At 41.0% G+C, this 14,133-nt stretch overlaps 1 protein-coding gene and 1 non-coding gene across 9 annotated transcripts in view; one reads left to right on the plus strand and one right to left on the minus strand.

Moving 5' to 3' along the window:
- Positions 1-16: 16 nt before the first annotated feature.
- On the minus strand, positions 17-8,874 carry LOC109447783 (uncharacterized). Its single transcript, XR_012491383.1, has 3 exons — positions 8,742-8,874; positions 6,674-6,746; positions 17-600 (listed from the first exon to the last, which is right to left on the minus strand). It is a non-coding gene; the product is annotated as an uncharacterized LOC109447783 (transcript).
- The window catches only part of NCOA6 (nuclear receptor coactivator 6), an 85,644-nt gene continuing 80,093 nt past the window's right edge, over positions 8,583-14,133 (plus strand). For 7 of the 8 annotated variants that reach the window (XM_019733538.2, XM_019733577.2, XM_019733587.2 and 4 more), the window contains exon 1: positions 8,584-8,813. The gene's annotated coding sequence lies outside the window, so the exon portion shown is untranslated. Of the gene's footprint in view, positions 8,814-14,133 lie in introns of all 8 variants that reach the window. The other variant, XM_019733567.2, reaches the window with a different exon arrangement.

The following is a 14,133-nucleotide window of genomic DNA, read 5'->3' on the forward strand; positions in this document are numbered from 1 at the left end:
GGAGTGGGGTGGGATCAGCAAAGGCCTCCCCAGGGAGGTGATGAGGATGAGCAGGATAGATATGAGCTGTGAGACTGTCATTTTAGGCAAAGGGATCAGTATGTGTAAAGGTCCTGTGGTGAGGAGTGTGTCATGTTAAAGGAGATGGAAGAATGCGGGTGTCTTCTTCCTCGAGCAGGTGTTGGTTGATAAACTTTTTCTGCAAAGGTCCAGACAGTAAATATTTCATGCTTTGAGGCCATATGTTCCTTGTAGTAACTACTCAACTTTGCTGTTGTAGTGCAAAACCAACCACAGATATTATGTAAACAACTAGCTATGTTCCCATAAAGCTTTATTTTATAAAAATGGCTCAATTTGGCCTAAAGGCAGCAGTTTGCTGACCCTTATTCTAGAGCATACTGAGAGCATAATGAGATGAGCTGAAACTGATGAGATAGGCACATCTTCATGTGGTTGGTATTAATTTCCCCATTTTATAGATGAGGAAATTTTGGTTAAGAGACATGAAGTAATTGTCTAAGGTCACCCAGCTGATAGTTGGCAGGTCCATGATTCAAAAGCAATCTGTTTGACACAAAAATCATGTGTACTGTTCCTCTAAAAAACAAACAAACAAAACTTTATTATCTGATTACAGATATAAGAGTTATTCAAATATCAAACACTTCATAAAGATATAATATAAATGATCCATGCTCGCCAAATCTCAACTTTCCAGAAATCCAATAATTTATATATTCCTCCAACTCCTTTTTTTCTGTAAATATAACATATATTGTTCTATTTAAAAATAAAAATGGGATTATATTATTCACACTGCCTACAACTCCCTTTTTTTTTTCCTACTAACCAATATAGCATGGGCATTTTTCCATGTCAATATCAATACATATGGATTTACCTAATTAATTATTTATAAGGATGCATCATAGTTCATTGTAGGGTTTAACCAGTGTCCTATTAATGAATATTTGGGTGGTTTCCAAGGCAACTTGGAATATCTCTGTCCTGATATTTTTAGGTGCTTGAGCCATGCCTGTAAGTCATACCAACTTGCCTAGGCCATCTTTCAAATGATGGTGTTACAGGACTTTCCATGTAGCATGCTTTCTTTCGGTGGGAGGGGGAAATCACAGGAGTCATTTCCTTTCTCAAATATACAAATAATGACAGCTTTGAATAAAAGATTTGTTCAATGGAACAATTCTTATTTTTAAAAGAAAATTCTGATATCTTGGAAAATATGTTTAATCACTGAGTATATGAAATATCATATTTTATTCCACAATATTTTCTTAAGTGCCTACTCCCTGCCATGCACTGCCTGAGGCACTGGGGATACAGGTGAACAAGACAAACAAGGCCTTTGCTCTCCTGGACTTTACTTTTACTTTATTTAGAGTATACTATCTTGATCTACTATAGAAAACATAAAATTCACCTCATATTGACTACGAAATGAAGAGATAAGAACTTTGCAATTTAAAGAGTTTTTATGATACTCTCTCAGGCCTCAAGTAGCTCAAAGACGTAACGCTTCTTAAATTGTATCTTTTGGTATTTCCTTCACATCTTGGTTAAGATATGAAGCTTCCTGATTTCAAAACTTACTACAAAGTTACAGTAATCAAAACAGTGTAATACTGGCATAAGGATAAACATATCAATGGAATAGAATTAAGAGTCCAGAAATAAACCCATGGTCAATTGATTTTTGACAAGGGTGCGAAGATCATTCAATGGAGAAAGAATAATCTTTTCAACAAATGGTGCTGGGACAACTGGATATCCACATAAAAGAGAATGAGTTTGACCTTTACCTCACAACACATACAGAAAACACAATGGGTCAAAGCCCTAAATATAAGAGCTAAAACTATAAAACTCTTAGGCAGAAACATGCAAGTAAATCCACATGACATTGAATTTGGCAATGGTTCTTTAGATATGACACCAAAAGCATGAACAACAAAAGATGAAATAAATTGGACTGCATCAAAATTAAAACTTTTTGTGCATCAAGGGATACCATCAAAGGAGTGAAAAGACACCCCCCCCCCACCATGAGAAAAATATTTGCTATCTCATAAGGGTCTAGTACCCAGAATATATAAAGAATACTTAAAGGTCAATGACTCAATTAAAACATGGGCAAAGGACTTGAATAGATATTTCTACAAAGATATACAACTGGCCAATAAATCTATGACAAGATGCTCAATATCGTACGTCACTAGGAAAATACAGATCAAAACCACAATAAGATACCACTCCACATTATTATATATTGTCTATAATAATTTTTAAATCATTTTTAGAAAGGAAATAACAAGTAATGGCCAGGGTATGGAGAAACTGGAACCCTTATACATTGCTAGTGGGAATGCAAAATAGTGCAGCCATTGTGGAAAACAGTTTGGCATTTCTTTGATAAGATAAACAGAATTACCATATGATCCAGCAATTCCACTCCCAGATATATACTCCAAAGAACTGAAAACAAGTGTTCGAACAAAAACTTGTACATGAACAGCAACAGTAGTCAAAAAAGCCAAAAGGTGAAAGCAACCCAAATGTCTATCAATGGATGAATAGATAAACAAAATATGGTATATTCATACAATGGAATATTATTCAGCCATTAAAGGAATGAAATACTGACACGTTACAACAAGGATGAACACTGAAAACATGCTAAGTGAAAGAAGCCAGACACAAAAGGTCACATACTGCGTGAATTTATATGAATTATTCAGAATAGGCAAGTCTATAGTGACAGAAAGCAAAGTAGTGGTTGCTTAGGGATGGGGAAGTGGGGGGAGGGTAGGGAGAAGGGCAATATCCAAAGAGTACAGGGTTTCTTTTTGAGGTGATGAAATTGTTCTAAAAAATTTACTGTGGTGGGGCGGTCGGTTAGCTCAGTTGGTTAGAGCGCAGTGCTCTTAATAAGGTTGCTGGTTCCACCCCTGCATGGGCCACTGTGAGCTGCACCCTCCACAACTAGATTGAAACAACTACTTGACTTGGTCCTGATGGGTCCTGAAAAATACACTTAAAAAAAAAAATTGGGGCTGGCCCAGTGGCTCAGGTGGTTAGAGCTCCATGCTCCTAACTCCGAAGGCTGCTGGTTCTATTCCCACATGGGCCAGTGGGTTCTCAGCCACAAGGATGCCAGTTCAACTCCTCGAGTTCGGCAAGGGATGGTGGGCTCCGCCCCCTGCAACTAAGATTGAACACGGCACCTTGAGCTAAGCTGCCTCCCGGATGGCTCAGTTGGTTGGAGCACGGGCTCTCAACCACAAGGTTGCCAGTTCAATTCCTCGAGTCCCGCAAGGGATGGTGGTGGGCTGTGCTCCCTGCAACTAGCAACGGCAACTGGATCTGGAGCTGAGCTGCATCCTCCACAACTAAGATTGAAAGGACAACAACTTGACTTGGAAAAATGGCCTGGAAGTACACAGTACAGCGTTCCCCAATAAAGTCCTGTTCCCCTTCCCCAATAAAAAAATAGAAATTGACTGTGGTGATGGTTGTACCTATTTGTGACTATACTGAAAAACATTGAATTGTACACTTTAAATGAATAAATTGAATGGTATACGAATTATATTTCAATAAAGCTGTTTTAAAAAGGCATGTACAAGAATAGTCACAGTAGTCCTATTAAAAATAGACCTAAAGTGGAAACTGAAATGCTCATCACCAGTAGAATAAACTGTGATATATTCAAATAATGAAATACTATGAAGCAATGCAAAGGCACAAACTACGCCTATATGCAACAATATAAACGAAGCTCAAAAACAAAATTGAGCAAAAGAAGCTAGACTCAAGATAGAATATTCTGTATGATTCCATTTATATAAAGTTTAATACCTAGCAATTCTAATCTATGGAATTAGAAGTTAGGATACTGTTTACCCTCAAGGGCATGGGTAATGACTGCAAAGGAAACTTGAAGGGGCTTTTGTGGGGATGGTAATGTTCTCTTTCTTGATTTGGGAGTTGGTTAGATGTGTATTCACTTTGTGAAAATGCATCAGGCTTCACACACTTACGATTTGTGTATTTTTATGTCTTTATGTCATACTCTAATAAAAAGTTTTAAAATTTCAGAATATTTTTGAAAACAGGCTTTTAAATTCTAAGAATATTTCTCCTTGGGGGGGGCACTTCTTGATACTCTTTAATTTTTTTTCAATTGTGTTGTTATCACTCTATTTCTATTTTTCAGTCTTTTGTTCCTAAGAGCAAGCTATTGCTTGCCCATATTAAGCCGTTATACAAAGTAGAAGCCTTTACACAAAGTACTTTATATAAAGTAGACCCCTCTTCAAAGTACTTTATTTCCTATTGTCTGAAAATTGTTGCACTGATTTTGTAATAAAAGATACTTTACTGCCATCTACGGGTAAATTATCACAATAAATTTATAATTATAATGTCTACCAGCGAATGGCACCCACTTAGATAGACCCTCCTGAAAGACACAATTTGTCCAACTAAACGTGGTTATCTTGTTGTTTGGAACTGTTGTGATGAACCCTGCAGAGAGTAAAATGGTAATGCTCTCTAGATGGTTAAAGACGTGGTTCAAGTATTCACTATCAATCTTTTTACTACAAAGCATAAGCCCATTTGGACAAACATTTAAACGTAGAAGTTCAATAAATGTTAATCAAATTGTTCACATCAAAGAACAATTGATTTGCTTTTTCTTTACCCAAATCTGAATCCAGAATATCTTGGATGTTTTAGGACTGCTTTTCTTGCTCATAACATCCTGTGAAGCAGCCTGATAACCTCTTTAGAGACCTCTGTTAATCTGCTCCTTGTTGAGTCCTCATAAGTGCTCAGTACTCTTCTAAACATTTTACAAGTACTAATTCACTTAATCCTCTACTAATTCATTTAATCCTCTAATCCTCATCTGTAAGGTACCCTTATTATCTGCACCTTACAGATGAGGCAACTGAAGCACAAAAAAGTTGTTATATTACAGGTGATGATATTACAAAAATACTTTCTTTGGGGGAGTGCACAGTCTATTAGGGACACAAAATAAAAACTACATTAAGGATTAAAAAACAAACAAAATAAAGGAGAAAATACTTTGGACTCTGTTGGACAAGTCATTTTTCTCTGTTTGATCCCAGTTTCCTCATGTGTATAACAAGAAGGTTGCATTTGCCCAAAGTTACATAACTAATAAATGGCAGCACTAGAATCTGAATTTGGGTATTTTGGCTTCAAAGTCCAATCTTGTAAGCACTATGCTATTGTTAGTGCTGTCTATGGCCTGTTTTTGTTCCTTTGCTACCTTCCTGTGGGCAACAAATATTTGTGTTGCCTATGTGCCTGCTGTTTTCACTTATCAGATATATAGGTACCCAAGTGGGCCCCTGTCTCCTAGCTCCCTGCATCCTTGCTAGTCCCAGAAAAACCCATGACCTTCAGTTTAAGGACATTGATAACAAGGTGAAAAAAATGAGGACAGTGACTCAGGTTCTGGCATATATGTATTTTTTATATCATGGCAAAAAATATATCCATACAACATAAATGTCACCATTTTAACCATTTTTAAGTGTACAGTTCAGTGGCATTAAATACATTCACATTGTTGTGCAACCATCACTACTATCCATCTCCAGAACTTTTTCATTTTCCCCAACTAAAACTCTGTACCCATTAAACAGTAACTCTCTATTTCCCCCTCCCTCCACTGCTTGGCAATCACTATTCTACTCTGTCTCTATGAATTTGACTACTCTAGGAATTTCACATAAAAGGAATTATATAATATTTGTCCTTTTGTGACTTCTTTATTTCACCTAGCATTATGTCTTCAAGATATATCCATGTGTGAAAATATCCACCCTTTTTAAGGCTGAATAATATTCCATTGTATATAAATAACTAATTTAGTTTACCCACTTGGGTTGCTTCCATGTTTTGCCTATGGTGAAAAATGCTGCTATGAACATGGGTGTACACATATCTCTTCGAGTCCTTGCTTCTTTTTTTGAGTAAATATCCAGAAGTGGAATTGTTGGAAAAGATGGTAATTCTCTGTTTAACTTTTTGTGAAACCACCAAATTTTTTTTCACAGCTGTTGTACCATTTATATTCCCACCAGCAATGTGAAAGGGTTCCAATTTTTCCATAACCTCACCAATATTTGTGGTTTTCTGGGGTTTTTTTGTTTTTTTAAATAGCCATCTTACTGGGCATGAGATGGTCTCATTGTGGTTTTGATTTGCATTACCCTAATGATTAATGCTATTGAATGCCTTTTCATGTGCTTATTGGACATTTGTATGTCTTCTTTGGAAACTGTCTATTAAGTGCTTTGCTCATTTTTAAAAAAAATTTTATTGGGGATTATTGGGTAACAGTGTTTTGCCAGGACCCATCAGCTCCATGTCAAGTTGTTGTTTTCAATCTGATTGTGGAGGGCACAGCTCACTGGCCCATGTGGGAATCAAACCAGCGAATTTGGTGTTATGACCACTGCGCTCTAACCACTGACCCAACCAGCCACCCTCTTTTGCTCATTTTTAAATTGAATTTCTGTTGTTTTATGAGAACCACCCCCCTCTGCTCATTTTTAAATTGGATTTTTGTTGTTCTACGAGAATCTTGTAGAATCTTTCAGAGCTTTCTTACCTCTAGAAACTTTCATGAGACTTGGAGGTGTGTATGATGTCATCTCAGCCTGGCTTCTGGTAGGACCCTGTTTCTGCAGGATAAAATAACCAGAGTTTCTCATTTGGTCTTTCATATTAATTAATTAATCAAGTAATTCATTAATTGTATCATTATCTAAAGATACATGTCAGATTGCATATACCAGATTTCCAGGTTAACACAAAACAGTACATGCTTGTATGTTTATATGAAGTTCAAGAACTGTCAAAATTGATCTAAGGTGCTAGAAGTTAGAATAGTGGTTACTTTTGGGAGAGCAAATATTGACTGGGAGGGGTCGTGGGAGAGAACAAAAGAAACTTTCTGGGTTCATATTTCTGTAACTTGATCTAGGTGGTAGTAACACAGGAACATAAGCAAAAATTTATTAGGTATACAAATAAAATGTTTGCATTTTGCTTTATGTAAATTTTACCTCACTTTTTAAAAGTTAAAAGAAAAATCTTTTAAAAAACTCTTTTTCCAGGCTCTTTTTGTAAATCCTTTTGGTGTTAATTTCATAGGCTCAAAGGTCTAAGGTGCCCCCTTGTGGCCGCGTGTAGTTCTCTTTATTTTTCTCTGCCCTCTTGGGCCCAGCACTTAGTGCCAGGATTCATACATACAACAAATATTTATTGAGCGCCTCCTCTGTGCCAGGCACTGTGTTATGTGCTGAGGAAACAGCAGTAAACAAAATGGATAAAGTCCCTCTTCTTATGGAGTCCACAGTCCAGTCAGTGGTAAAGACGGAATGAACAACAGTACATCCTATAGAGAACAAGCAAGAGAAACTGCCTGGGGAGTGAGTGGTCAGGGAAGGTGCTCTTGGGAAAGAAATGTGTGAGCTGGTATCTGAGGGCTGATGAGTATTCTAGCAGGGAGAACATTTTAGGCTGAGGGTCAGCATGTGCCAGTGTCCTGAGAAGGGGGAAATGCAATATGTGAAGGAGGTCATTGTAGTTGCAGTCCAGACAAGGGAAGAGGGCCATGAGACAAGTCTGGAGATGTGGGAAGAACAACAGTAAGACATCTATTTGGTCTTTACCTTAAGAGCAGTGTGGAACCATCAAATAGTTTCAAACGGGAGGGACATGATCAGATTTCTGACTTACTGACATACTCTGACAGCAGGGTGGAGAATAGATTGGAGGGGAGCCAAGCACACAGTGTGTGCTCAATATTTGTGGAATGAAAGACTCCTTTTCTTAGATGAGACCAGTATTCTTGAGCTTTGCAATCAGTTTACAATCCATCTGCTCATCTTCTGTCTTCTGTGATAACAGACCCTTAATTCCCATTTTACAGCTGATGAAGCTGAGGTTCAGAGACAAAGAAAATCACACAGCTACCAAGAATGAAAGCCACATCTGAATCCAGGCCTGTATGACAGGCATCAGGTCCGGTGCTGGAGAGGCCCCACTACATTTGAGGAGCAGGGAGGGCACCTACTGAGCTTGCTGGGGTGATGGTGATGGGAAAAGAAAGAGAAGGACTTATAGGCAAATAATAATAAAGACTAAAGGTTATCTTTATCACCTTACGACACTATGTGTCAGGCATTGTACCAAGTGCTTTCCATGCCTTCCTCATTTCCTCTTTGGCATTATTATCCCCATATTTCAGATGGGTCAACTGAGGCTTGGAGAACTGACTTGCCCAAGAACACTCAGCCAGAGGCTTCCTATAGGGCTGCACAGGGACTCTGAAGTGGGGGCAGGTGCCACTTGCGATAGTGCAGCGCCAGGAGGCAGAGAGACAGACCCGGTCCGGGCCCTAAGGTCTGCACCCAAGTGAGCCGGTGCGCGCTCCGCCTCGCGCGCTCGGGGACGTTTGGTCACGTGACCAGCCCCACCCACCCCTAGTCCGCCCCGCCCCGCCCCCTCCCGCACTCCCTCCCTCTCTCCCTCCCTCCCCCTCCCTCCCCGGCCCGGTCCGGCCCATCCCCCTCCCCGCCGGCTCCCTGAGGCCCTGCCGGGTCGGGCTGCTGGCGGCCGGGCGCCGACGGCCGGATAGACGGGCGCACGCGAGGACTGACGGACGCACTCACGGAGGGCCGCGGGCACGGACGGCCCGGGCCGGTGCTCCGAGGCCCGCCCGGGAGGGCTGGGGCCGCGCTCAGGTGAGGTGACGGCGACGCTGGCCCGTAAGGGGTGGGCCCCCCGGGCGTCCACGGTCCCGGCCCGGCTGGCGACGCTGGAAGGAGACGCCGCCCGGGCCTGGCGCGGGAAAATGGCGCCGGCTGGCCGTGCGGCACGGCTTCTGTGCGGGCCTGGCCGGGAGCCGCCCCGCCCGCCCGCCGTGCTCGTGTCCTCGTCGCCATGTTGGGGAGCGGGCCCCGGGCCTGCGGGCGGGGGCGCTGGAGGGAGCGGAGGCCCGGCCGGGGTGAAGAGGGTGTCGGACGCCGGGTCTGGGGCGTTGAGGGAGTGCAGGGCCGGCCGGGGTCTGCATGGGGTGGCGTTCCAGGTCCGAGGAACTGGCGGGAGCCGGACGTGGGGTCGTGGCCGGGGTCGTGGACTAGGGATACTAGGTCCAAACGGAACCGGGGTCGGGGTCTGTGGGACTTGAGTGAGCAGGACCTGGAACTGGGTTAGGCTGTGGGTGGTGTTCAGGACCCCAGGGCAGGTAGGACCCAGGAGGGGCGTGGGGTCCGAGTTCAGGCTGTCAGGGCTGTGGCACTTCTTTGGGTGAAGAGGAAGGGGTTGATTAGGAATGGGGGCTCTTTGGGTACAGACGCAGGTATCAGATTGGGGCAGTCCTTGGAGTCGCGGGGCTGAATTACAAGACCGTATAATTCCTACGGGCCTGAGGACATAGATGCCCCCAGGATTATCCACTCTCTATGGGGGGGGGAGGGTGCAACAAAAAGGGAAGAGTTTGATAAGGAAGAGAAAAAAGGGAGACTGCGGTTGTGTGCAGGAGCTGGCCAGCAAAAGGGGTGCAGAGAGTGGAACTGGTTGGCTAAAAGAGAAAGCCTCCATCAACTTGAAGAGTTTGTGTGTATCTTTAAAAGGAGGGACCGGGCTGTTTGTGGGCGGTGACCCAAGGTGTCTTCCCTGGAAGGGGACAGCCCACTGTTTTAAGAGCTGGGTCACCTGGGGAGGTCATCAGAAAGAAGTTATTGAAGCCAGTAAGAATGGTGAAGAAGGAATGAATGTGTAAAAACGACAGAGGCCTTAGAGATCATGTAATGATTTCAGATGATGTAGTGATTTTAGCTGAGACATGGAAAGGTAAAGTTGACTTCTCAAGATCTTAAAAGTTAGTAGCAGAGGGGGTTACTGGAACTCAGGTCGCTGCCTCATTCAACATACTCCTGCCTTAGAGGAATTTGCTAGCTGGGAGAAAAATGTTAAAAAGTCAAGCATGGCAGTTTATATCAAAGAACTCTTAATTTAGTTTCTGTAATGAATTTGTCACTTCAAAGACTCAGAGGGATACAAAAAAAATGTATAGGTAACCAGCTATTTGATAATTTCTACTATAGCCCACCTCCATTTGTGCGAAGAAGTTATCTTCAGGGCCCTTTTGACTTCTAACTTTCTCGAGTTTTAAGAGATGCTCCTTCTCTTCTAGGTGTTTACTGTATGTACAGCAAAGGGCCACACACACACACAAAACTAAAAACAAAACAAAACAGTGAACAGTGGTAGAGATCCAGGATCTCTATCATGATCAAGCTAATTAAAGTTGAATAACAATAGAGAAGAGTTCAAAGTTCACATGGGTTGTGGGAGAGCTCTGAGGGAAGCTATGCAAATCAGTCATGAGACATTGTAGGGCTCCCATATAATCAAAAAGGACTTTCAACAAAAGATGTGAGGACATTCATAGCAATAAGATTTTCAGTGTATATTCAATATGTATATACCATCCATATATAAAGCAACATGATCCATTTGTTCTGGGTCTTTCTAATGCAGGAAGGCCTAATGGTACCATGGGGGGATGGAGGGAGGAGAGGGAGAGGGGTGTCAAAGATGAGACTGAGAAGGTTGGTCGGAATCTGGTTGTGAAGGACCTTGCTAAGGAGTTTGAACTGGATCTTTAGCTGATAGGCATTCGAGGTCTTCAAGGAGGGGACTGGATGATGAGGTTTAATTTTTAGGAGATAAATGGATATTCTTCAGGAGGGTGGACTGGAGAGCAGGGAAGAAGTAATGAGGGCTTGAACAAAGGCAGAGGCTTTGAACATTGAACAGCATCAGAATTTTCAGGTGTTGATCATTGACATTGTGAGTGATGAGAAAGGGAATTCCTCAGATTTTTAGTGTGGGATAGTGGCTGTCAAAGAGGTTAAAAAAATATAAAAGGAAAATGAGGTGAGAACTCTCACAGACAATAAGGAAGATGTTTTTTGGTAGAGTAATAAAGACTTTTGGAAACCATTGCAAAGCTGTCAAATGCGGTGTAGTTTTTGCTTAAGGAAATTAGAGGTAAGTGTTAGCAGACATAAAAGGCAGGGAAGGACAGAGAAAATATTCCTAGAGTGTAGGGAAATCACAGCTGTCTATATTAGGGGTCCTCAAACTATGGCCCATAGGTCAAATCTGGCCTACTACCTGTTTATGTAAATAAAGTTTTATTGGAACACTGGCACATTCTAACATATTGTCTTTGGCTGCTTTGACACTACCAATGGATGAGTTGAGTGGTTGTGACAGAAAATATATAGCTAACAAAGCTAAAATATTTACTATCTGACCCTTAACAAAGACGTTTGCCAGTCCCTGATCTATGTGTCTGCATGTGGATGTTCAACTTCTGGTTTGCCATCCAGTTCCTATACGATAGAGAAAAACCATCTGGGCTCTGTCTTTCTGCCTGGGTCCCCCATACTCTGTGTACCTGAGGCATGACATAGACCCCTGAATATTTTATATTGTCAGTGATGCCAAGGTCTGTTTTGGGGTCTGCTGTGTGGCAGCTGTGATAGTGCCAGGTTTTCAGAGCTTAGACTATGCTGGGACTTGTTTCGCCAATTTTCTATTGGGTTGTCTTTTTCAAAAGATTGTATTTTCTGATTATTAATCCTTTGTTGGTTACATGTATTACAGGTGTCATTTCCCAGTTTGTTGCTGATCTTTTTAATCTCTAAGTTCTCTTGTTAAAAAGTCCTGAATTTTAATAAAGTCGAATTTATCAATCTTTTCCTCTCCCAAGATTTTGAAGTTATTCTTTATGTTCTTGAGTCTCTACTGATTTGTTTTTGATTTAGATCAAATTGGCTCTTGTGTATGGTGTGAGTTAGCGCCAATTTTCATTTTTTTCCCCTTATGTATAATTAGTTATCCCAGCACCATTTATTGAATGGTCTCTGTTTTCAAATTGTGAGCTCTTTCAGTGGATTCTGAGGTCCTAATTCCAGCTCCACTGCTTGCTAATTGTGTGACCTTGGACAAGTTGCCTCAGTTTCCTGATCTTTAAAATAGGATAATAGTATTTATCTCATAGGATCGTTGTGAGGATTGAGTTAATTCATGTAACATGTAGAACAGTGTGGCACCTAGAAAATACTTGATAATGTTAGCTGTTATTTAGTACATTGTTCATTTCGATTCCCAGCACTAAGCTGGGAGTCAATATACTGAACACAGTCGTAGAATTAATTTGGTTTTCAGGTCAAAACAGTGGTTGAGACGAGGCTAAGTACTGCAGGAGATGCTTCCAGGTAGTCGATTAGTTTTAGTAGCTGTTGCCTTAGCCTGTCTGCTGGGATGGAACTTCTACCTCAGCACTTCTTTTACAGAGAACTTCTGTAGCACAAGATGCAGCCTGTGGTTGAATTTGACCTGCAGACACCTTTTGTTTGGTTCCTACAATCTTCTTAATGTCTTAAAAATGTATACAAATTTCAGATTTGTCAACACCAAGCCCATATTCTCTCATAGGACTACATTAAAAGCCAAAGCTTTTAAGTGGGATGTGTGTTTCCTGGTTTTCTATGCAGTCCTCACTACTCACTCGCTTTGCTCATTTACTTTTATCATTCTGTAGGCATTTAATTTTCTGGTTTTCACTTTATTGAGGTTTTAAATATTATCTCTCCTAAAGCAATAAATGATTGGGATAGGGTCAAAATTGCCAGAAATTGACATCTATGAGTTTGTGGGCAGGTAAAAAATAAATCTGTTTCTAAGGCTGACTCATACTTGATCATAATGAATAAAATAATTGAAATTAAAAGATGAGGTGAAATTCAGTTCAAAGCACTGGCTATTTAGGCATCTACTATATGCTGGGTACTACATTAGAAATTGCCACATTGGTGATAGAAAAGAAAATTAGTTGGCCAGTTTTATGAAATAGTAGAGAAGAGCTCTTTTTACTTGTGATGTAGAGCTGTTTTCCAAGAAAGCAATTGGATGACAGAGAGAAAATTTAGGAATTGATTAATTTGTCACACATTTATTGAGTCCTACCATGTACATTGGTCTAGAACCTGTAGGATACAAAGATGAATCTAGCCAAGGTGTAAGGGTCGTGTGGAATGTATGTAATGTGTGATAGAGCTGGGATAATGGAGAATGCTACCTGAAAGGTGGCCTTTGAGTGGGGCTGCCGAGAATGGTTAGGATCGTAATACTTGGAGATGAGACAGTTTTTTGCACACTGAGTGAAAGCAAGATTGTAGAAATGGGTGTTTAGGAGATAGTAAAGAGTCCAGTTTGGCTGAAGAATAACATTGTAATAGGGTTGTTGTTGGAGTTAAGGCTGGAAATGGAGATTGAACAACCACAACAACAATAATAGTAGTAGCTCACATTTTGTGCACTATTTGCCAGATAATGTGCCAAGCATTTTATACATATTTCATTTAAACCTCACAACAACCCTTTGAGATAAGCACTGTTTTTTATCCCTTTTTATAGATAAAGAAACCGAGGAATAGACCTAACAATCGATGGAGAAAGAGCTTGAGTCCAGGCAGTCCGATTCCAAAGCTTGTGTTCTTAGTCTCTGCGTACTATACAACCGAATCATGGAAGGCTTGGAATCCTTCTTCAAATTGGGAAGTTAGGACTTAATCAACTAAGTAATGGGGAGTCCGTGAAAATGTTTGGTCATATGGTGACATAATTAAAACTGTATATTCAGAAAGTAAGCCTGGTCGTGAAGTGTAGGAACGGCGTGGAGAGAAAGGAGAGATGTGAACGAGTTTACCCTCTCCCTCTTCACTAGGTTGGGTGCTCCTTGAAGGCTGGGCCTGTGTCTGTTCCTCTTTCCCTCTGGCCCCAATGTCTATCTAGTGTGTTGTCTGGCACATTTGTTTATTTTTAAAAATTTAATCTTTTTCTAAGTCACCTTATTCTAAAAAGATTTAAGGCAGCTGCCTAGGAGCTCAGTAAACATTTACTGAGTTAATTAATAAACAACTAGAGGTATATATAAATATGTGCATAAATGGAGTACTATGGCTTTGTTGGGGGGAGTAATGCAGC

This window comes from Rhinolophus sinicus, linkage group LG13 (genome assembly GCF_036562045.2).
Source record: "Rhinolophus sinicus isolate RSC01 linkage group LG13, ASM3656204v1, whole genome shotgun sequence".
NCBI lineage: Eukaryota > Metazoa > Chordata > Mammalia > Chiroptera > Rhinolophidae > Rhinolophus > Rhinolophus sinicus.